At 35.6% G+C, this 24,847-nt stretch overlaps 1 protein-coding gene across 3 annotated transcripts in view; it reads left to right on the top strand.

Moving 5' to 3' along the window:
* PDE7A (phosphodiesterase 7A) overlaps positions 1 to 24,847 on the top strand; it is a 122,626-nt gene that overhangs the window by 10,701 nt on the left and 87,078 nt on the right. The window contains exon 1 of one of the 3 annotated variants that reach the window (XM_042972710.1): positions 8,344 to 8,488. The exons of the other annotated variants lie outside the window; for them this stretch is intronic. The gene's annotated coding sequence lies outside the window, so the exon portion shown is untranslated. Of the gene's footprint in view, positions 1 to 8,343; positions 8,489 to 24,847 lie in introns of those variants that run through there. 3 annotated transcript variants of the gene reach the window in all.

The following is a 24,847-nucleotide window of genomic DNA, read 5'->3' as shown; positions in this document are numbered from 1 at the left end:
TCTTAAATATGAAGAACAGAGGCTTACTGGAAGGGTTGTGGGAGGGGGGAGGGGCTAAATGGGTAAGGGGCATTAAGAAATCTACTCCAGAGATCGTTGGACGATATGCTAACTTGGATGTAAATTTAAAAAAGGTAAAAAAAAAATAAAGCAACCCACTGAATGGGAGAAGATATTTGCAATATGCTCTAATAAGCAGTTAATATGAAAAATATATAAAGAACCTATACAACTCAGCACCAGAAAACAATCTGATTAAGTAATGGGCAGAGGACCTAAAGCGACATTTTTCCGAAGAAGTCCTATAGATGGCCAACAAACATGTGAAAAAGTGCTCAACATCACTCATCATCAGGGAAATGCAAATCAAAACCAATGAGAGATCACCACACACCTGTCAGAATGGCTAAAGTCAAAATGATGAGAAATAATAAGTGTTGGCAAAGATGTGAAGAAAAAGTAATTCTTGTGCACTGTTGGTGGGAACAAATTGATGCAGCCACTGTGGAGAATAGTATGGAGGTTCCTCAAAAACTTAAAAATAGAAATATCTAACAATTACACTACTTGGCATTTACCCAAAGAAAACAAAAACACTAATTCAAAAAGGTATACTGTATGTTTATTGCAGCATTATTTACAATAACCAAGTTATGGAAGTAACCTAAGTGTCCATCAATTGATGAATGGATAAGGAAGATACACATACACACATATGATACACACACACGATACACACACACAGGAATATTGCTCAGCCATAAAAAAGGATGAGATCGTGTCATCTGAGACAACATGGATGGACCTAGAATGTATAGTGCTAAGTGAAATAAGTCAGAGAAAGACAAATACCATATGATTTCACTCATATGGAGTGAAATAAGTGGAATCTTTTTTAAGAAAATGAGTAAACAAAACGTAGAATCAGACCTATAAATACAAAGAACAAACCTGGTGTTTGCCTGAGGGGAGGGGCATAGATAATTGGACAAAATGGGTAAAAAGGGAGTGGGAGATATAGGTTTCCAGTTATAGAATGAATAATTCTTGGGAATAAAAGGCACAGCATAAGGAATGTAGTCAATGATATTGTAATAAGGATGTATGGGGGCAGATGTTAGCTACACTGGTGATGAGCACAGCACAAACTTGTCAAATCACTGTATTGTGCACCTGAAACTATAACATCATATGTCAACTGTATTAAATATATATATATATTTATATATGTATATAGTTATTGTTTTGAAGAACTTTTTGATGACAGCCTGTGAAGAGACCTTAAACGATTACTGTGGCACAAGGAATAGAGATCGTTAGGAGTTAGGTCCTAGGAATTGATTTGGTGTAGGAGGTAATAAAAAAATTTCCCACTCTTTTAGTCTAAGAGACCAGGTAGATCATGGAGCTAATAATAAAAATACAGATAGGAGGAGGAGGCAGGTTTTTTTTTTCTGGGGGGGTGGTTGGGGGAAGAGAATAAATTTACTTTGGATTATGTTGAGTTCAAGTGTCTGGGGAGCATCCAGATGGGGATGTCCAGTAGGCAGTATCTTAGGAGGAAGGTTAAGACAAGTGATATATTCTGACTTTCACTACTAGGGTTTTTTTGTTTTTTTTGCTCCTATACCCCTTCAAAGAATTGGAAAAACAAACAAAAAACTATATACCTTCTCATACATCTCGAATTTTTCCTCTAAGTTTCAGTATTTGTAAATGATAGAATTTTTGTTAAATTCAAACAATTTAAAATACATTATGGAAATTTTTAAAACTTGATATTTTACGTTGTCCATTTAAAAAAATATATATGTGAACAAGGTGCCTGGGTGGCTCAGTCAGTTAAGCATCTGACTCCTGCTTGGTCATGATCTCACGGTTCCTGTGAGTTTGAGTCCTGCAATGGGTGAGCTCAGTCCTCGCTTCAGATGAGCCCTGCTTCTTCCCTCTCTTTCTCTTTGTCTCCCTCCCTCCCTCCCTCCCTCCCTCCCTCCCTCCCTCTCTCCCTCTCTCCCTCTCTCCCTCTCTCCCTGCCCTTCATGGGATTCTCCCTCTTTCCCTCTCTCTTTTTGCCTCTCGCTCACTTGTGCCCTCTGTCTCTCAAAAAAAAAAAAAAAAAAAAAAAAAAAAAAAAGAAAAGAAAAAATATATGAACAATATCTTAATTTTAACAGTCAGAATTTTACATTCCTTATTTTTCTCTTTGAACTCATTTGTATTTTTCTAGCATTGACATCTTATCCTAATGTATTCTTTTATACTGGAAAGAATTTTATCAATCACACGATCATACTTTTCTATAATGAAAAGTAAATTCATTCATGTATTTAGTGAATGGGAATAAAAAAATGCTTTAAATTGTCACCCAGTTCTTCTGAGTTCTATGCAAAAACAATTATAATTAAAAACATTTAAATTTTCCTATGTCCATAAAGCCATATCAAATTTATTTTGGTCTGAGTAAGCAATACAATTATAGTCAGTAGAAAATCAAAACAACGTGTAAATTATGAAATTTAAAAAGTATTAAAACAACATTTTTGGAAATGGATTCTATTTTAAATTTCATAAATATTTATAGTTTATCCATTTATAAATACCATTTAGATAAGATGGTGTTTTGTATTACCTTTCTAACTTTTTTACTTTAATAGTGAAAGTACTGAGAAATCTCATGAATTTAGTAGATGGTTATAAAACGTGCTTTATTTTAGCCATATCACCCATTCTTCCAAGTTGACAGCAAAGTGATCTATAATCCGAATAATTGGTCAAGTAGTAAGTGGATTTGGTTTAATGTCTATATTTGTGGAAGTAGAAATTAGTGACCCCTTTAACTTGAAAATAACTGGATACCCAGTGTGTAGAATCATTAACTTCCTCACCACAGATATTTTAAATTCTCCATTTGGCTCTTCAAATGTTGTTAGACACCAGCTCCACAGTAAGTTTCAGGAAGCGCTGAGTGTTACGGTTTCCTTTATGAGGTAGTAGAGGGGGAGAGATGAAAGGGCAGAGGAGGTAAATGAAAACTGATATGTTGTTTTAGCAGAATGGTTCTAGAAAATTGTATAGATGGAAGTTGAGAGCTGAGAAATCCATTTCCTTGAAACTCTCCATGCTCATGTACTTCTAAGGGTTATACATGCATGACACAGTTGGTAGACCACGGGTTTACTGTATTCCATCTTATTCTTATCTTTTTGCTGTATTTTACCATTTTCTGCAGGTATACAGAAATACTTCATAAATCAACGTTGGTTTTTTTTTTTCTGGTTTTTGATTGCTCCTGATCCCAGGTCTTCATACTTAATCACTCTATGACTTCCTTGGAAATGGAATCAGGGTATCAGTCCTTGAAACGGACCCTATAAATCATTTTAAAGAGTTGATGGTTGAGATTCAGAAAGGCTAAGTGATTTCTCCAAGATCTGACCATTAGAAAGTAGAGAAGTTAGAGTTTTAAAAATTTGTTTTTCCCAACTTTGTTGCTTTTCTTACTATATCCCCTGCTTCCTTGTAAAAGGATTGATCTTTGTAATTTCCTTAAATAGCAATCTTTCTTTAATGAACATTATTGAGTAGCAAAGCATCTATATAGTCCAGTGATTATTTGAGCTAGTTAGAGTACAAACACACTCAATTTAAAACATGTTTGAGTTACTTCTTAAAACATAATCAGAGATAAAGCAAAGCCATTATTGAAATTATAATGGGCCAGTTGGAATGATACCATTTGATTTGCTGAAATGAGATTTATGTATAAAAGAAGGTTTTTTTATAAAGAAAGGTTTTTCTTATAAGGAAGGTTGTATTTCACCTATACTTTAAAAACTAAGAGTAAAACTTTTTTACATTGAGGAATAAAATGATATTCCTGATCTATAAATTGCTCATTCTGTAGCCTTTTATGTATGAAATGGTGGGTGATGGAATTTTTAAATATTTTTTTTTACTTCATTTTACTTTTTCCCCGAATTCTTCATAGTGAACATTTTAAGAAAAACAGTGAAGTTATTCCAAAAGGCAAACATTTTTTAAAGACTTTTTTTTTACATCAGTTTTAGATTCACAGCACAATTAAGAGGAATGTACAGAGATTTTCCAGATACCTCCAGCCCCAACACATGTATAGTTTCCTCCATAATGAACACCCCACATCAGACTGTGGTACATTTGTTACTATTGTATGAACCTACATTGATATAATCATGCAGCGTCCACACTATACGTTGGGTTGCCCTCTTGGTGTTGTACATTCTATGAGTTTGGACAAATATGTAATTATATGTATTCATCATTAATAATATACAGAGTATTATCATTGTCTTAAAATCCTCTGTGCTCTACCTAATTATTCCTCAACTCCAGGCCGTAACAACTACTGATATTTTTATTGTCCCTAATTTTGCCTTCTTCAGAATGTCATGTAGTTGGGTTCTTACAGTCCCCAGCCTTTTCAGATTTGCTTCTTTCACTTAATAATGTGCATTTAAGTTTCCTCCATGTTTTCTTAATGGCTCATTTCTTTTTAGCACTGAATAGTGTTGTCTGGATGTACCACCACTTACCCATTCGCCTACTGAAGGACATCTTGGTTGCTTCCAAATTTTGGCACTTATGAGTAAAAACTGCTACAGACTTACTCTGCAGATTTTTTGTGGACATAAGTTTTCAACTCCTTTTGGTAGATACAAAAGTAATGTGATTGTGGGGTCATGTAGGTAAAGCATGTTTAGTTTCATAAGAAACCACCAAACTACTTTCCAAAGTGGCTATACCATTTTGCGTTCCCGTCAGCATGAATGACAATTCCTGTTACTCCACAACCTCACCCAACATTTGGTGTTGTTGGTGTTTTGGATTAGCCATTCTAATAGGTGTATAGTGGTATCTCATTGTTTTAATTCGTATTTTCCTGATGACATATGATGTAGAGCATCTTTCTATGTTTATTTGCCATCTGTATATCTTCTTTGGTGAGGTGTCTGTTAAGGTCTTTGGCCCATTTTTTAAGTGAGTTGTTTTTATATTACTGAGTTTTAAGAATTCTTTGTAGGGGTGCCTGGATGGTTCAGTCAGTTAAGCAACCAACTCTTGATTTCGACTCAGGTCATGATCTCACCGTTTGTGAGATCCAGCCCCCATCGAGTGAGGAGCCTGCTTGAGATTCTCTCTCTCCCTCTCTCTCTGCCCACTGCCCCCCGCTCATGTGTTTGCTTGTGCTCTCTCTCTCAAAATAAATAAACATTAAAAAAGAGAGTTCTTTGTATATTTTGGATAACAATCCTTTATCAGATGTGTCTTTTGCAAATATTTTTTCCCATTCTGTGGTTCGTCTTCTCATTCTAATATTGTTTTTTGTAGAGCAGAAGTTTTAAATTTTATTTAAGTCCAGCTTTTTTTTTTTTTTTTTTTTTTTTTTTACATTTTCTTATAGGAGTCTTATAGTTTTATATTTTATATTTAGGTGTGCGATCCATTTTGAATTAATTTTTGTGAAGGGTGTAAGGTCTGTATTTAGACTCATTTTTTCATGTGGATGTCCAGTTGTTGCAGGATCATTGGTTGAAGAGACCATCTTTGCTTCAGACTATCTTTGTTCTGTTGTCAAAGATCAGTTAGCTATATTTCTGTGGGTCTGTTTTTTGGTTCTTCTCTATTCTGTTTCATTGATCTATTTGTTCTTTCACTAATACCACACTGTCTTAATTACTGTAGTTTTATAGTAAGTCTGGAAGTCCAGTAGTGTCCTCCCAATTTTGTTTTTCCTCTTCAATATTATCTTGGCCACTCTGGATCTTTTTGCCTTTTTATGTAAACTTTAGAATTAGTGTGTTGATATCCACAAAATAGCTTACTGGGATTTTGATTGGGATTGCATTGAAATTACAGATCGAGTTAGGAAGACTTTGACAATATTGAGTCTTCTCATTAATGAGCATTAAATATCTCTCCATTTATTTAGTTCTTCTTTGATTTTATTCATCTGAGTTTTGTCATTTTCCTCATATAGATCTTGTACATATCTTGTTAGTTTTATACCTAAGTATTTCATTTTTGGGAGTGCTAGTGTAAATGGTATTGTGTTTTCAATTTTCAAATTTCGTTTATTGCTCTTTAACATTGCTATAATTGCTCATTAGTTCTAGGAGACTTCCCCCACCCCCTGCTCCATTTTTTCAGATTTTCTACATAGACAGTTATGTCATCTGTGAACAAAGATAGTTTTATGTCATCTTTTCCAATCTATACTGTGTTTCCTTTTTTGGTCTTATTACATTAGCTAGGATTTCCAGTGTAATATTGAAAAGGAATGATGAGAGGAAACATCTTTGCCTTATACCTGAGGTATTCTTTGAACAGGGCAATAGAAATAAGATCTATAGGGAAAAAAAAGACTACTCATTAGAAAATTGGCAGAAGACTCACAGCTCCAGGAAGAAATACAAATGTAGGAAAACATATTTAGCTTTGCTAGTAATAAAGGAAGTGCCGAATGAATGAATGAATGAATGGGAGAAAAGAAAAGAAAAGAAAAGCAAGAAAGAAAAATATTTTTGGTGGGGGAAACATATTTTCATACTGGCAAAGACTGATAAAACCCAGTGTTAGCAGGGTATGAGAAAATGGGTATTCTTATATGTGGAGCTGGGAGCATTATTTGATTCAGCTTTTGGGTAGGGTAGTAGGTCTTTACAAATCAAAATTTTAAGTATGAATGCTACCCTTTCTGCAGTTCTGGAATTTGTCTGAAGGGACAGTTGCAAAAATTTGCTAAAACATATATTCATAGGTTATTTTGGTAACAATTTGCAACATTAGAATGATGGATATTTAGATTATTTCAGTGCTTACCAGTCTGGCGGTTGGTTAGAATATGTTGTTTTAATTCAGCATGAAACTCTACCCAGTAAAATGATGCCTTATATCCATATTTGTTTTGGAAAAATATACATAACAGTTTGCAGAAAATGCTAGCTGCAGAGTAGTATTTGTATTAACCTGTTTATGTAACTTTCTACATAACATCTGATTTTTGTAAATAAAAACATGAAGGATATTTTGTTCACCAATGTATTCATACGTACAAATCTGATAGGTTGGTCAGCAAAATATTTACAGTGGTTATCTTTGGGACTGGGACTTCTAATTTTAATATCTTTGTACTCGTGAATTTTTTTAAACAAAAATAATATCACTTTCGTAATAAGGGAAATCAGTAAAGTTATTTTTTTTTAAAACTTACCATTAAATGACCTATTATATAGAAATAATGAAGAAAGGTCTAGTTAGCTAATAATTTAATAAGTATAAATAGATGGGTCAGAAGTAGGTTGTTCACTGGCACATAGTAAGTATTCAAAGTGGTTTATTAAAATGGAAGTGTAATGGTTTGATGTATGGAGGAATACACTGCATTTTTAATGGGGAAAGTAAGTAACTTTGGCGGCAGATAGTTTACAAAAAAGTATTTTGCCTGTTTCAAAACTGAGAAGGTAAGCTTTCTGTTATAATTTATTCAAGTATTTGAGGGTCTCTACATTAGCATAACATTTATAAAATGTGAAAAGTCATCAAGAAAACTTATGGCCCAGAATCATAGAATATTAATGTTAGAAGAGACTATAGAAATCAGTTTCCTCACTATATAGATGAGTAAACTGAAAGCAGAAAGGTTTAAAGGGACTTACAAAGGCAATGTAGAAATCTCTTCTGTTGAACATCCAGATTTTGGCTACTCAGTTTTTGCTTGTGCATTTTTAGGATGAGAAGATTACCACTTTAAAAGGCAGTCCATGGTGTTGAATGGTGTAGTGGGTTGAATAGTGTCCACCAAAAATTCATGTCTACTTGGAGCCTTAGGATGTGACCTTATTTGGAATAAGGATCTTTGCAGATATAATAAAAATGAGGTCATATGGAATTAGGGCAGGCCCTAAGTCCAGTGACAGATGTCTTTGAGAGGAGAGGATGCACACAAGAAAGGAGGCCCCCTGAAGATGGAGCAGAGTTTGGAATGATGCAGGTTACAAGCCAGGAATGCGAAGGATTGCCAGGGCACACCAGCAACTCCCAAGAGGCACAGGAGGATCCTTCCCTGAAGCCTTCAGAGGGAGCATGGCCCTGCCCTGCCAACGTTGATTTTGGACTTGGAGCCTCCAGAACTGAGAAAATATGTTTCTGTTGTTTTAAGCCACAAAGCTTGTTACTTCAGCAGCCCTAGGAAATGGATACAAATGGCTTTGATTATTTTAAATGTATTTGTTCATTCTTTCCATCAGCAGACACTTACTGAGCACTTTTTATACGCCAGGTACTCTGCTAGGTGTGTCACAGGTGAATAAAACGGTTTCCTGCCTTGGTTCTTGGAGCTTGGTCCAGTAGGAAAAGGAGCTATGTAAATCTGTAATTGCAGTACTGATGTGTCCTCATCAGGACCGTATACGAAGATGAGTAGCGGCACAGATGAACTGGGAGAACCAAGGTGGGTTTTAGAAAGACCTTTGTGCTTGGTTTGAAAGATGGAGCTGAAAACAGCCTCTGTGGTGATTCTGCTTGATTCCACCACCACTAGTGCTGTCAGTCCTGCCCAGCCCAAGGCATGTTTGGCCTGCTGTGATAGCGTCGTGTCACTAGAATTCTTTCTCCACAGATCTGTTGAAGCAGTTTTTTAAATGCAGTCAGCTCATGCCACTGCCGAAACGTCAGTGGGTTCTTTTCACAGTGAAAATAAAATCCAAACTCCTTTTCATGTTATGGCCCCATATAATCTGGTACCTGCCAACTTTTCAGCCCCCTCTTCTTTCACAGTGGTCTTCTTCCTGTGCACGTGCCAGGTTTGTGCCCATCTTTGACTTTGCTCTTGCTCTTCTCTGAGACTCAAGATCTTGCCATGGCTCCTTGTCCTTCAAGTCGCAGTCCATTCTGCAGAGGAATCTTCCCTGACGGCACCCCTCCCCCGTCTGTCCTTTTACCTTGTTTTATTTATGGCATACAACACTAGCTCAATTCATTTGTCTGCCTCTGCCTGGCTTCCACCCCTACCTCACTCCCCACCTCACTCCCCACCTCACTCCCCACCTCACTACCACAGACTGTGTGGTCAGGAAGCAGGGATCTTGTTTACCCAGCTCAGTGCCATGTCCCTAGCATGCAACATACAGGAAGTGTTCAATACAGAAGAATGAAGAAAAATTTGCTCTTTTAGTCTCATGCTGCCATGTCTGATCGTATGTCACCATATCTCTCTTTGGGATGAATCTCAAATTGTATTCCTGTAATTTCAGTTTATAGTCCCACCTACACCCTCCCCTTAAAATTCCACCTTCATCTTTATACTCTTTCTGAGCTGCCGCTGTGGTATGGAGCTATCTTAATCTCTAAATTTATGTAATCTTATTTAAAGATTCACTGAGGTTTAGAAAAGTTGCCCAAAGTAACACAACTGTAAATGGTGTTTCTGGGGTTTGAACTTAGATCTGTCTTTGACTAGAGCCCCTGTCTGCTGTACTGGAGTAGGCTGCTGAATGCTTTTTGGTGAGGGGGAGGTAAAAATAAAAAATTAGAATAGGAGCCCTCTCCATTTTGAATGGAAATAGCAGACACTTCGTATTTGTTTCTTTAAGAACTAGGTGATACTTGTTAAAAGGAATTCTAAAAAGAAACTTGAATTTTTTCTTTGGATTGAAGTTAATATGTGCTTATTATTTAAAAAATGGAATATATAAAAAAATACAAAGAAGAAAGAGGAAAGTAAACACTGTCTGTAATCCTATCACCCAGTGATAAATAGTTAACATTTTAGAACATTTTCATCCAATCGTTTTCTGTACCGATATAAAATACTGTAATGTCATTTTCATATACAAGTCTTTCTCTAAATTTTGAAACAATTTCCTGATGTAATTACTAGATCAGAGCATACTGTCAAATTTCTTTCCAGAAAGAAGTGATAAAGTGATACCAGTTTATATTTCCATGAGCAGCATATGAGTGCCTTTTCATAAGTTGCTGATATTTTTAGTTTCCATTTCTTGGATTTTTGTTGATATTAAACTTGTATTAGATGTTTATTAATTACCTGATACCTATCTTCTGTGACTTGTCTATATCCCTTGCCTATTTTTCTAGAGCTGAGAATGTGACATTGGAGGAAGAAATTTTATGCTTAGAAAAGTATATTGAAAATTAATGACTTGAAATCTTCTGGATGTACTACTGAAGCATGCTCACTGTTAAAAACTATCAGCACACAATCTCTCCCTCAAGTAAATATTTTAAATTTAGTGATACTTGGGCATCTGGGTGGCTCAGTCGGTTGGGTGTCCGATTTCAGCTCAGGTCATGATCTCACAGTTGGTGAGTTCGAGCCCCACATTGGGCTAGGTGCTGACAGCCCAGAGCCTGGAGCCTGTTTCAGATTCTGTGTCCCCCTCTTTCTCTGCCCCTCCCCTGCTCACGCTCTGTCCCTCTCTCTCTCTCTCTCTCTCAAAAACAAACATTAAAAAAATTAAAAAAAAATTAGTGATACTACCTCAAATTTTGTATTAATAAGAAAAATTGCACATAAGACCCATTTTACATAGCTTTTCTAAAATCTCAATTTTTAAAGATAATTTCTGTCTGATATTTAAAAGGTTTTTTAATGGTTTAAAATATTAACATAAAAAAGGACAATTGGAAGATAAAAGCAAAATATATATTACATGATATGTGCAACCAACCTTTTCATTTTTCCTTTGTTTCATAGTGAAAATTCTCCATTTTCAGAGAAAAACTTCCTGGAAGTGACCAAGAATTTTTGTGGTTGGCCCCAGCTCATTTCTAGTTGAGGGGTAGTTTTAATAACTGTCGAGGTTTCCACACTAATTTCCCCATCAGTGGCGTTTTTTACGTTTCTTTAGAGTAGGATTCAGGTGGTGGGCTATGAAAGAAAAACTATTGAAGATATAGAAATAAGACTTAGGACTTTTATTTATATTTATTTCTAACCTTACTTTCTATCCTAATTTTATTCATGTTGCATAGAGTACATAAAAGTAAATGTGTATAATTCATAAATAAATGCATTACAAGTTTGGAGACCACTACCTCAGAGCATCTGTCGATTGCTGTGAGTTCTTTTACACACACACACACACACACACACACACACACACACACATCCCCATATGTAAAATTTCAAAGGGTTCTTAGAGTCCATTTTCACCATGAGACCTATTTAACCATAACCTTCCTTGTCTCCTGAGTCTACTTTGCTGCAGCTTTTTGTCTAGCGATTTGACTTTATTAGCCAACTCTGATTTCAATCCTTAAGGTTGAAGCCCAGGATTAACTGTCAGAACAGCTGGCCTTGTACGCTGACCTGTCCTGACTTCAGTTTGATTAGACTGTGATCTCCTTAAGAGTGCACATTGCTTATTTAGCTGTGTTAAACCCAGTGCTTCACACAAAGTAGATACTCAGCAGATGTAAAAAGTGTGTTAGACCTTTATGAGGTCCTGTCTGTGACCCAGTGCTAGTGAGTCCAGCTTTCTGCTTTACTCACACTCCCTCCTCTCTCTGCCTTCCCACAGTGCGGCCTCACACCCTGCTGTGCAAGCTAGTCCATTCTGTCTTAAATCCTCTTAAACCATCTCAAGGTGGTCACTTTTAACTCTCTGATGACTAGAGGATTTGTGGAGAGCCTCTTGAAGTGGTATTGGTATTCATATCCCCTAATATAAAGCTGATAATGACATTGTCAGAGTGAGGGACTGGTTTCCAGCCTGTTTAGAACTTTATAAACGTCTCTGGATTTCTCCTGGGGCCTTGGTTGTGATAACAGGTTAGACCCCTGTTGTTGAATAACCAGATGACTATAGGCGGCCCTTATCTTCAATACTGTGTGGTACATAATCCTAGGTCAACATACCCTTTTTGTTTTTAGGATAAAAGTGTAGAACTATAGAGTACTACACCAAAAGAAACTGGTTGTAAAATTTTGCTTGTTAGAAACTGGGCTGGTTTGCTCTGGTGTAACACCAGGGATATCCAATAGAAATATAGTGTGGCCACATATGTAAATTAAAGTTCTCCTGGAGCCATATTTTAAACAATAAAATGAAACATGAGAAAGTTTTAATAAACTTGAGCAACTATATCCAAAATAATAACATGTAATCAGTGTTAAAATATGTTGATATATTTTTATATATTTTTGGAGAGCACATCTTGATTCTGACAAGCACTATTTCAAGTACTCTGTAGCTACAAGTGGCTAGTGATTCATTGAACAGTGTAGCTCTAGAAGTAATGTTTTGTGGTACATCTTGTTAGAGGGAGTCAGGGCCATCTCTTTTTAAATAATTAGACATATGTGTAGTTATAGTTTGTATAGTTCGGTACATTTCCCTTGTTCATACCTTTAATTATTAGGAAGCTTGGAAATCTCAAGATACTGTATAAATTAGCTGCACTTTTGGAGATACTGTATAGTTTCAAATATGAGAGGACAGCAAAGTTTTTAGCCGCTCTATTTTGCTTTCTTTGAGCTGGGCTGTTTCAATTTCTTGTGTTTTTTGGGGTGGGGGGAGGGGCTTTAATCTTAAAAGCTGTGCTTTTCATAGTGAAGCCACTTTCATCCTTCTTCAGAAAAGGCATAAAGCTTTTTGTTGGGTCAGTTTCCAGTATATCCCCTTACATGGAAACTTTGTTTTCTCTTAAGAAATACAAATATAAAAGATGAAGCAAAAAGTTTTTCTTTAAGTAGAAAAAGTTTATTGAGTTATATGAAGTCAGTCTTATTTAGCTAAGTTTCCTAGCTAGTAGTGCCCTTGAGGCATACGAATAGGTAGTTTTTCATTTATTAAAGAAAGAACACAATGGCTGGATTACAGACCAGGCCCTATGGATTTGAACTTTGGCCAGAGGATCCATTTTATACCAGTATGAAAGTGGATAGGATAAAGGTTCCTTAAATTTGGATTTCAAAATATTTAATTAACCAATTTAATTAAACAGTTTCAACCTTTGAAATTATCAAAGTAATTTAAACAGTACTTTTGGAAGTTTGAAAAAGAAAAGTTATAATCCCACCATGACATTGTTATTTTTATGTATTTACTGTGTTTACATACATATTTTAAGGTAGCTGTGATGAATCAGTATATTTAATTTTATAGCCTTTTGGAATGTATTTCTTTTAAAAGCATGCATTTGTAATGTCACTTAGTAATATAACGTTTTATTTTGTTGTGATATAATAGCCTGGAAATAGGTACAGGCTGGTGAAGTGATTCTATTCCATGAAGTAATACAGGAATCCATTTGTCATGGTTGTCTGTGAGTTGCTACCAATGCAAACTTAGGCCTTTGGGAAGGAGAAAGACCAGAAGTTCAGAGCTTTTTACTCTGGAGTTGATGAGGAGGAAGTTGTGGTATCTCTTCCACTCTGATGGCATTGGTGAGAACTTAGTCACAGGGCTCCATCTAGCTGTAAGGGAGGCACAAAAAGAGAACTGACATTGTTAGGAACATGCTGTACACAGCTTTTTTCATATTTTGGCGGGGGCAGGGGGGAGTTCTTTTGGATGGTGTTGTATAACTGGGATTACTGGTTCAAACAATATGAATATTTGAATAGAATTTTTATTTCTACATTACTTTTCTAAAGCAATCATTTCAGTACTTTGGAGATTGACCAGAGGCCAATTGTATAAAACTTTCAAAAGTGTTACACTGTTGAACTTCAAGTAAGAGAAATGGGAACCTGTGGCTTTCTAGCTTGGGACTACTCTCCACCCCACTGACCCAGCTTGATTGGCTTGGAGTTTGTGCCAGCAAGAAGCAAGGCATAAAGACCTCAATTTGAAGGGAGGGTCAGCTCTTTAGAGTGGCCAGTGGTGCCAGTGGCATTGTGTGTGATGAGAATTTTCAGAAGTGTGAGGGAGGGCCAATGGCTCCGCTTGCATGGCAGGGGCTTGCAGTACTATCTGAGGCAAACATTCCTGGTTGAGGCTGCACATAAGCACAGGAAAGACCTGGGAAGGCCCAAGGTATTCACATACTTTTGACTGACCCTGAAGTTGCTTGCATTCATGCACCTAGGAGACTTGAAAGGGCTCTAATGGAAAGGTAAACCTGGGGCAAACTTGAAAAAAGACTGAACTACAAATGAGTTTGTCTTACCCACACACATACCCATTGGCAAGGGGAGGAGCCTTAGTGGCTTGAGGTATTTGAAATAAACTCTGTCTCCTCACAAACTGACCCCTAAGTGATGCAAAGGGGTAACCTCTAGGAAGCTAGGCCTAAAAATAAAAACAATATATTTAAAATAAAAGTGAACAGAGAGATCAGTGACTTCATACCACAGGGAGACAGATTTTGCATATTTATTACCCTAGGCATGATACTAAACAAAATGAAAGAAGTAAACAAAACAGCAACAGTACCTTTAAGTGGGAAAAAGTAATCCTGAGTTGCTGTGTTTTATAAAATCTCTAGGTTTAACAGCAGCAACAAAATTACAGGCCATGTAAGGAACCAGTGATGTGTGAGTCCTGCACAGGAAAAAAAAAAAAAAAGCAGGAGAAAAGAATTGTCTCTGAATGTCCCCAAATTTGGATTTAATAAAGACTTCAACAATTATAAATTTGTTACAAGAACTAAAGGGAACCATGTTTAAATAAAGGGAATTACAACATCAGTAAGTTAACAAATGCAGGTTCTCCATAAGGGTATAGAACTAATTAAAACAATAACTAAACCCAAACAAGACAAAACAAAAGCCACTCTTGATACGATGTCATGAGAGGGTACTTCACCTCTGTAGTAGTCTTTCTCAAGACTTACAGCCTGAGTCTGATCATGAGAAGAAACAGACAAAGTACAACTCTGGATCATTCTATAGGAGCACCTGATCAGTACTCTTAATCTGTCAAGGTTATGAAAAACAAGGAAAAACTGAGAAATTATTACAGATCAGAGGAAACCAAGGAGATGTGATGACTGAATGCCACGTGGTATCCTGCATTGGATTCTGGAACAGAAAAAGGAAAAATTAGTGGAAAAACTGATGAAATCTGAATAAAGTCTGCAGTTTTGAACCAATGTTAATTTCTTACTTTTGACACATTGTACCATGCTTATGTAAGATATTAACATTAGGGAAAGCTGGGTGAAGCATAGGAACTCACTGTACTGTCTTTGCAACTTTTCTGTAAATAAATCTAAATTATTCCGAACTAAAAAGTTAAAAAATCAAATGGAAATTCTAGACTTGAAGAATGCAATGCCTGAAATGAAACATTCACTAGAGGGATTCAGCAATAGTTTTGAGGTGCCAATAAAAAGAATCAGCAAATTTAAAGGCCGACTAATAAATATGACTCAATATGAAAGGCAGAAAAATGAAGAAAAAGGAAGAAAGTCTTAGAGATCTATGGAACACATCAAGCATAGAACACATCTGTAATGGGAGCCCTAAATGCAGAGAGAGATAGAAAGGTACAGAAAATAGCCTTTTGGAAAATTTTCCAAATTTGATGAAAAACTTACTACATCCAGAAGTTCACTGAACTTTGGTAGGATAAATACAAAGAGACCTGTGCCTAGAAACAGGCTAGCCAATCTGTTAAAAGACAAAGGTAACATCTTGAATCAGCAAGAGAATAATAATTGGCTACATACAGTGGAGCATCAGTGTGATTAATTACTGCCTTCTCATCAGAAACACTGGAGGCTAGAATGGGATGACATATCCAAAGTGCTGAAAGAAAAATAAAAGTCTATGAATAATTCTATATTTAGCAAAACTATCTTTGAAAAATAAAGGTGAAATAAATATATTCATATGCAAAGACTGAGAATTTGTAACAAGCAGACCTGCCTTATAGGAAATACTAAAAGAAGGAAATTATACCAGATGGTAACTCAGATCCATAGGAAGAAAGGCAGACACTGGAAATGTAAATAAATATGTAGGTTAATATGAAAACTTTAAATACAGTTTTTCTCATTTCTTAAAAAATACTGGAATTCTATCTAAAAACAAATTTAGTATCTGTGACATTTCATTCTCCCCACCCCCACATGTTATAGGGCATTCATCCTTATTGTAAACAAATTGTTTGCACTGTTTGCCTTTTGGTCTGTAGGATCTCAAAATTTTGGGTGTCGGAACTCCTTTCCATTCTGAAAAGTTATTGAAGACTCCAGAGAGTTTTTGCTTAAATGGGCTTTATGTATTGATATTTTTTGTATTAGAAAATAAAATTGAGGGATCCCTGGGTGGCTCACTGGGTTTAATGTCTGGCTCTTGATTTCAGCTCAAGTCAGAATCCCAGGGTTATGTGATTGAGCCCCACATTGGGCTCCGTGCTGAGCTTGGAGCCTGCTTAAGATTCTTTTCTCCCTCTCTCTCTTCCCCTACTGTTTGTGCGCACATGCTCTCTCAAAAAGAAAGAAAAGAAAACTGAGAAAAAAGTCAAATTCTACTTATTTAAAAATGACAATACCAGTTCCATGTTAACATAAGTGTTTTTTAATGAAAAAAATTACATATGTATTTCAAAGTAAAAAAGATACAAGAATGGCATTGATTTTACACCTTTCAAATCTCATCAGTGTCTGGTTTAATAGAAGACCACTGGATTCTCGTATAGGCTTCTGCATTCAAGTTATTGAAATAAATTGATTTGGCAGAAGTATGTGAAGAAAATCTGGCCCCACTCAGATGTGGTTGGAAAAATGAGATGTCTAACAGTAGCCTTTAATTATAATTGTGGATATTTTTCTTTGATATGATGCCAGAACTCAAGAAGTGGTAGTTTTGTAAAAGTTAGTTGCAATGTGGAATCTGAAACATACATATCTGTGAATTTTTTTGATTCATTGTTTAAGCAGTATACTTTGATACATCAAAATTATCATTCCTGTTTATCTCTAAAGGATAATGGAACAAGTTCTGTCTGAAATAATTTGGGGAAAAAACTATTAAGATAATTGAGTATTGCATAAGAATGTTTTTTGAAATTTCTTTTATTAGTGTTTGAGATTTCTAAATTTAATGCCTTTTAGATGTTAGGGTTTAATTTAAATTACTGGCAGCTGGAATTGCAGATTATTATTATTATGTATTTAATTGAAAACCTAGTTATATGTAGCATCATCATCATCATTGTAAAAGTTACTATACCTCCTTATGGGAAAGCTAAATAATTCAGAAGGGTGTAAAATGTAATTAAAAGAAAACTCTCCTTTTGAATTCCCGAGAGATAAGCAATGTTAATAGTTTCTTGAATGTTTTTCCTGAAAATTTGTTCACATATAGGAATTGTGATATGTGTTATATATATTATATGTATACATATGAAAATCTTGTTAAGCAAATGGAATCATGTTTTCTGTAAATACATAAATCTTGGATATTTTTGTATTAGTATAATGTCATCCTTTTTTAATGACTGATTAATATATACATTACTAGATTGGTCATTAGGAAAAAAATTTTTAATAATGAAAGCACACCTTTTAAAATTCCTACTCAAATGTTGCTCCTGATCCTTTGTTGTCAGTTTTATTGCTCAAAAATAATAAAATCACTTGCAAACTGAAATTGCATGTCTTGCAAAGTATGTAGGTTTTATGATGTTCATGGATGTGATCTTAACTCCAAGATACAGACTAAGTTGAAAAAGAAAATTCTCAAGGATGACATACTAGCTGCTTTTAAGGGAGCTTAATTTGATTACAGTGACTTTTGATGCAAATGATTAGAGAAGGCTCCTAGGAAAAATGGATGAAGCCATTCAGTATTTCTGAAAACAAGATCTTTGTGATCCTCTCTAAAGAGAAAAACATGAAAGATGTGGTATGTTGTGTTATATAATTTTGTTGAAAAGATTACACTAAAAAATAAAGTCAACCCTTGATTTTTTTAGTCTAAGAAATTTGTGCATAGTTGAAATTATAACTTAAATCTTGTCAAATGTAAGATAACTTAAAACTTTTATTTTTTTTATTTTTCAAGTCAAAATCTTGAAAATCAATTATTTTTAATATTTACAATTACATTTTGGCCCTTAGTTTAAGAGAATTCATCTCAGGATCAGTTATGTTTAGAAAACTAGGAATTCATGAATTCCATAGAATGGATGTACTATATTTAATTTAATCATGTCTCTGCCAATCAGGATGTTTAGGCTCACGGTATTTGTGTGTGTGTGTGTGTGTCCATGTCTGTCTCTCTCTCTCTCTCTCTCTCTCTCTCTCTCTCTCTCTCTCTCTCTTACGGACAGTGCTTTAGATAATATCCTGTACATGTAGCTTTACATTCCCATGTGAGTGTGTCCATGGCATACATGTCTAGAAGGGGAAGGACTTGGGTCAAAAACTATGTGTGTTTACAATTTTGATATCCCTAAAAGGATTACATGAATTTACAATCTCACTACAAAACTCTGTATACACTTCCACAGTGTATTCCTTGTCCAAACCTTTTCTTGAATTAGCGCAGTGAGAATGTGTAGTGTGAGAGTTTGTACAGTGAGAGATGTGATGTTATTTAAATCTCTTTACTTCCTGAGATTTGGATATTCAGAGTGGGGACAGTCCAGATAATGAGGGGCTCATTTGAAAATTCACTGTAACCTGTTTAGTTCCTGAGCTGGGCAGGGAGAGTTTGAATAGCACAGATTACCTGTTGTCCTCACTGGTGCAGAGGTATTATCAGTCTCTGTAATCTTTGCCAGTGTGATAGGTTAAAATAAAAATGTCTCATTAGGTTTGTTTTGCTTCTCTTTAAATATAACTCATATTTTAATTTTAGTGGCATTTATATTTAAACATGTACCTTCCAGTTACCTTCTTATTGTATTACAAGAGTGATACTCCAATATTAGGAAAATAAAGACGTGTTATAGTATTATTTTATCTGATCTCTTCTAACTTTTTATGGTAAATTTTTATGTAGCAGTTTTGTATTTATGTAGTGAAATGTCTCATTTTCCCCTTATAAGGCTTTTGATTCTATGTCATAGTGTATTATCTTCTGTGTTTCAAGATAATAAATATATTCTTTCTTGTATTCTCCTACAGTCTTTTACATTTTTCTCATAATTCTATTTCCACAGTTAATTCCTCATGTTTTGATCTTTACTCCATCTGGAATTTATTGTAATGTAAGGAATAAGGCAGAGATCTAGTGTCTTTTCCTCCATTCACCATCCAGTTTCTCCTAAATCATTAATTAAATAATGTATGTTTTCCTTGTTTATTTTTTAAAATAGATTAAAACATTTTTTTTTAATTTTTAAAAAACTTTTATTGATATTTGAGAGAGAGACACAGAGAGAGTGCTCGCATGCCCACGAGTTGGGGAGGGCAGAGAGAGAGGGAGACACAGAAACCAAAGCCAGCTCCAGGCTCTGAGCTGTCAGCAGAGTCCCACGTGGGGCTCAAACTCACTAACTGTGAGATCATGTCCTGAGCCTAAGTCCGACACTTAACCGATTGAGCCACCCAGTCTATTTAAAATGCCACCTCTATCATATGTGAAAATTTTGCATCTACTTGGTCTGTTTCTGGATTCTAATTTTGTTTCATTGATCAGTCTGTTCATGTGCTAGGATTAAGCTTTTAATTATTATAGCTTAATAGCCTGTTTTAATGTTTTTTATTCCCTACTTGATTTTGCATATATGTTTATTATTCTAGAAGAACTTAATGACAGTCACAAACTCCCCTCTGCCCTCTCACTACCTATAAAATATCCTATTGGTATTTTTACTGGGATTGTTTGAATTTGTAGTTTGGGCAAATTGACCTTATTAGAATTAATCCAGAGTAAACAGCTAAGCGACTAGCGGTTGTGCTGGATATTCTTTTTGCCTCTTCAAATATGATCTTCACTTTCTCCATCTTGCTCTGTGCCCCAGCAGTCTGACCTCTGTGGAATGCATTTTCCAGGCTCTCTAGCCTCCTGGCTTCTTGTTGCATTTGGCCAGTAGAAGGTCTAGTAGGAGATGGGTGGGTAGGAGGAAAAAAGGTATATTTCCAAGCCTCTTACCCTATAGGGTTGTGATTGTCTCCCTAAGGCCACACCTTCCGTTGGGCTGGGTCCCCTCTCCCATGCTGAGAGCCCTCACCTCAGGTCTCGCAGTAAATTGTGGTAACAGCTCCCTGCTGTTGCTAGCCCTCTGTGCCATCATTTTCCTGTTGGGCGCCTGACTGATGAAACTGCTCTCCTCTTCCCCTTTCTCCTTCTCCTCACCCTCATTACTACTAATATTGAATCTCCTTATTCCAGTCTTCTTTGAGATCCTTCAGTAGAGATTAACATTTTCTTTATAAAGGCCTTTATCATTTGTTGTTATACCAGGGTTTACTTTTATTCCATTGGAATTATAAATAGAATCTTTTCTCTCATTATGTTTTCTAACTAATTAGATATAGGCAAACTATTGATTTTTTATGTTAAGTGTATGATTAGCTGTATACGGAGTTTTCTTATTGTTCCATATTTTTCCATATTATTGTTCCATAGTTTTTGAGTACCTTATTTCATAATCACCTGTAGACAATGCATCAGTTTCAAATCATGATAATTTTGCCTATTTTTTTCTTCATTAATATTATTTGGGAATGGTTATATTATTTAAATACATTTTTGGGCATCTATTGATGCTTAAAATGTTTTCCCTTTGATCTACTTCAGTATATTTTCTTAGAGATATGCTAATATTAACTTTCCCTTATGTTCTTGGGATAATTCTTACTTGGTTAAGATATATGATTCTCTTCAGGATTCTACTTGCTAATATTTTGTTTAGGACCTTTGCAACAATATGTCTTACTAAAAAATGATCTAGGGCTTTCTGTCCCCATCCAGTATCATGTTGTGGTAGCAGTACTTTTGTTTACATCATCCTAGTATTTTTAGAGGCAAGTTAGAAACAGTAAAGCAGCAAAGAAAAGAGATTTTACACACTGCACACAAACATCTTTAAAACATTGAGGAAGTTAGCTTGTTACCAGGGAAACCTGGCATCATACATTGCTATTATAAGGCTGTCTTTTGTATCAAAGTGGTACAAAGCACAGTTGTTACAAGACTTAAGATGTGTATGTAATGAAGTGGTGACATATAATACTATCTTTCACTTGACGTTTCATTTACTTTACCTCATCCTATGAAGAGAAAAGGGGTAGGTCTTTGCCCCATTTAATAGATGAGAAGGTTTAGATTCAGAGAGATTTCTGCTTCCCAGAGTTCATATGGCTAATAAGATTTACCTCTAGACTTAGAAAACAAATCTTGTGACACATGGTCAATGCTCCTTCATTATCTTTAGGAAAAGAGTCAATGCAAATCAGATCACATGTATATTTCAAAATAGGAGAGACCTTGGCTCAGATTTTATTTTCAAAGTGATTATGTGTGAAGAATTTAGCACTCTTATAATGCATATTATAATTCAGTTTATGACTACAACATCTTCTTGAAGTAGTCAGAGAATAGGTTCATAACTTAATACCCTAGATGGTAGCCAGAATCACCCAATTTAAAAACTGGAGCTACCTTCCAGTAGGTTTATATACAGCAAGGTTTATATAGACTCTTCCCAGACACAAGTGGAAGAAAAAATAGTGTGGCTTCATTTGCTCATGAACAAAAAATATTGAACTTTTTCCTCTTAAAAGCATGACTTATATTTTTTTCTTTATGACTGAGTTGATACATGTTTATGAAGGAAAATTTGGGGGGAAAAAAACAGGCAAAAATATAAAAATCCTCTGTAATCCTACCACCCAGAGCTAACAATGTGAATATATTGGTGTTGAGCTCAACAATTCTAGTATCTGTCTGTTTAAATATATTCTTTTTCTCTGCCTCTTACTGTGCATAATGTTTTATAGTCAGTTTTTTAATTTACATAGTAATTTTTCATATTATGAAATATTTTATAGCAATACTTCAGATGCTAGAGACTTTTTTCTAAATAAAGTCTTATTAGAAACCCAAATTTATGCAGTGTTTACTGGTAAAAATTTTTATATTACTTTTACTATGGGAATAAAAAGGTTGGTTTCATGAACAAAAAAATTTGAAAGAGTCTTGTATCCAGTGGTGTTCTTGTAAAATGCTTATTGCCTACAACTTGGATGAACCTAGAAAATATGCTAACTGAATAAGCCAGACACAAAAGATCATATGGTGTATGATTCCATTTGTATGAAATATCCTGGAATATATTTCCACAACGACAAGATTCCTTTGGGTCTGTGAAGGAGAAATAGATCTGATTTGTGGTGCTTGCTGATTTCTTGTAGTATGCTTACTATTACTGTGGTTGATTCAAAGCTACCAGTGCAATGTTACTGAATGAGTTGTTAGGAAGAGAGGTGCAGAGTTGGCTCTTCTGAGCCAATGAGAGCAGCCTCCTGCACACAACTGGTTTTACCAGCTAGAATATTTTTAGTTGCAGGTAGCAAAAAACTTAACTCCAGTGTGCTTAAACAGAAGATTTACCAGGAAGACTCAAGGTTGAGTGTTTCCAGGTTTGGTTAATTCAGCAGCTCAGCAGCAGCATCACTGACCCATATTCTTTCTTTCTGTTTTGCTATCTTCAGTATGTTGGAGTTGTCCTCACACCAGCTTTTATCATGGTTGCAAAGTGGCTTTAACAGTTCCATGTATTCAGACGTGACAACTTCCAGGGAAAGAGAAAGGCTGTCTCTTAACTTTTGTAGCATTTTAAGTGCACAAAACTCATCCCATGGGGCTTCTCTAGCAGATTTCCATCACACCTGATTGTTTCACATTGCCATTTTCAAACAGTCTCTGGTAAGCAGCGTGGAACCACTATGATTGATTTGGACCAGTCAGGGTCCACTCTTCAGGTCTGAGGCTGCAGCCACATACTCTGAAACATAGGGCTGCCTAGACATCTGAACAAAGCTCTGCTTCTTTAAGGAAGAAGCGGGGTAGATGTTGGTTATATAATCAACAGTGTCTGCTGCACATGGATTGGGGATGGCACTTCCAATTGTATTATCAGCCTCAATATTCATGTTTCTATTTTGATTGGTAAGGTTTTCCTTTATTCAGAAAAGTTGTGTTTACAGTATTCTTCCCACCTCATTCTGAGAGACCAGTATTACTCTGATACCAAAACCCAACAACAACAAAAAAACCCAAAAAACAAGGAGACTGTAGAACAATACCTGTTATGAATATGGACACAAAAATCCTAAACAATATACTGATTGAATATAGCAACATATAAAAAGAATTATACACTACAACCAAGTGGGATTCATCTCAGGAATGCAAGGTTGGCTTAACATCCAAAAATCAATTATTGTAATCCACCATGGCAACAGAACAATAAAAGCCACATGATCATCTCAATATTCAAAAATAGCACTTAACAAAATCCAACATCCTTTCCTAACAAAACACTCAGAAACCTAGGTATAGAAGTGAATTTCCTCAACCTGATAAAAGGCATCTATGAAAAACCCACAGCTAACATCATACTTGATGGTAAAAGACTGGTTGCTTTCCCTCATAAGAGCTGGAACAAGACAAGGATATCCACTCATGCTACTTCTGTTCAACATTATATTCAACCTAGAGGTTAGAACCTCTAGGTTCTAACCAGATCATTTAGGCAAGAAAAAAGAAACTCATCCAGATTGGAAAGAAAGAAGTAAAACTCTATTCACAGATGACATGATCTATATAGAAAATGCTAAGGAATCTACTAAAGAATTATTAGAACTAATAATATATTATTAATATACAAGATCAGTATACAAAGATTAGTTATGTTTCTGTACACTTGAGATGAACAACCCCAAAACAAACTTAAAACAATTCCATTTCTATAGCAGTAAAAGGAATAAAATACTTAGGAATAAATTTAACAAAAGGAAGTACAAAACTATTCTCTGAAAACTACAAAAGATTGTTTAAAGAAATTGAAGATCCAAAGAAATGGAAAAATACCTGATGTTCATAGATTAAAAGACCTTATATTGTTAAGGTGTCAGTACTCCTCAAGTGGATCTCCACATGCAACATAGTCTCTTTCAGAATCCCAACTGATTTCTCTGTAGAAATTGATAGGCTGACCTGACAATTTAAATGGAATTGCAAGGGACCAGAGTAATGAAAAACAATCTTAAAGAACAAAGCAGGAGGACTCATACTTTCTGATTTCAAAACTTCCTGCAAAGCACCAGTGATCAAGACAGCATGATACTGGCACTTATGGTCCTTAAGTACTTACCTCGGGGACATAGAGATCAGTGGAGTAGAACTGAGAGTCAAGGATCCATGTGTCTGTGGTCACTTGGTTTTTGACAGGAGTGACAAGCCCATTCAAGGGGGAAAGAATGGCCTTTTCAGTAATTGTGCTAGAACAACTGAATAGCCACACAGAAAAAGATGAAATTGATCTTTAGGACTTAAAATGGATCCAAGAACTAATTATAAGTACTAAAACTATAAAACTCTCAGAAGAAAAAACAGAGTAAATTTTTATGACCTTGAATTGGGCAATGGATTTTTAGATATGACACCAAAAGCATGAGCAACAAAAGAAAAAAATAGATGCCTTAGAATTCGTCAAAATTAAAAACATTTGGGGCACCCGGGTTGCTCAGTCGATTGAGTGTCCGACTCTTGATTTCAGCTCAGGTCATGATGCCAGAGTCGTGGGATCAAGCATGATCCCACGGATCCCATGGATCCCATGGATCCCATGGATCCATGCTCCATGCTGAGCATGGAGCCTGCTTGGGATTCTCTCTCTCTCTGTTCCTATCCCACACTTGCACGTGTGTGTGTGCTCTC

Source organism: Panthera tigris, chromosome F2 (genome assembly GCF_018350195.1).
Source record: "Panthera tigris isolate Pti1 chromosome F2, P.tigris_Pti1_mat1.1, whole genome shotgun sequence".
NCBI lineage: Eukaryota > Metazoa > Chordata > Mammalia > Carnivora > Felidae > Panthera > Panthera tigris.
This window is presented reverse-complemented; position numbering and strand designations above follow the sequence as displayed.